The following is a 945-nucleotide window of genomic DNA, read 5'->3' on the forward strand; positions in this document are numbered from 1 at the left end:
CCAGCCTGGTCTACAAGAGCTAGTTCCAGGACAGGCTCCAAAACCACAGAGAAACCCTGTCTCGAAAAACCAAAAAAAAAAAAAAAAAACTTTTCTTTTTGGTTTTTCGAGACTGCTTCTCTGTGTAGTCCTGGCTATCCTCGAACTCACAGAGATCTACCTTCCTCTGCCTCCGGAGTGCATTACGACCTCCCAGCTACTTGAACTATTCTTAAATGCCTCACCCGGGTGGGATTATCCAGTCTTTGCGCATTTGTGACCGGTTGGTCTCAGCGTGACGTCCTCATGACTTACTCCTACGGTAACACTAACCGTGACTTCCTCTTCTCGCCTGAATACTGTCCCCCGGTTCATCTGCACCACACTTTGTCTTTTGTTCAGCTCTCCGGGGCTGACTTCTCCGCACTGACATCTGTTTGAGTCCCTGCTTTTGGTTTTGGGGGACATATCGAGAAGTGGAGTTTCTGGATCTGTCCGATTGTTTATTCTCACCAAGAACTCACAAGCATCCAATTTCTCTGCATTTTAAGAGTTGGCAACCATCCTAATGAATGTTCCACATTCTCCTACTCTTAACGTGGCTTTTCTGGGCGCTTCTTTTGAATCGCAGAACTGTTTTTTTAATTCTGTGCTTCCACCCAGTGACAGCCAGCTCTGCTTCGGCGAGGAGGTGGCTGGGCTACTGGGGTTCAGCATGTGATGTAAAAAGAGAAGAGCAGGGGCCGGAGAGATGGCCTAGTGGTTAGGAACATTGGCTATTCTTCCAGAAGACTGGGGCACACTTCTGGCACCCACACAACAGCTCACAACCACCTGTAATTCCAGTTCCAGGGGATCTGACATCCTCTTCTGGTCTCTGTGAGCACTGCATACACCTAGGGCACAGATACCTGTAATTGCCTCGACGGGTCACCAGTCTAGGGTTGGTAACCGTCTGGCAGTTCA

The sequence above is a fragment of the Microtus ochrogaster genome, chromosome 2, assembly GCF_000317375.1.
Source record: "Microtus ochrogaster isolate Prairie Vole_2 chromosome 2, MicOch1.0, whole genome shotgun sequence".
NCBI classification, from domain to species: Eukaryota; Metazoa; Chordata; class Mammalia; order Rodentia; family Cricetidae; genus Microtus; species Microtus ochrogaster.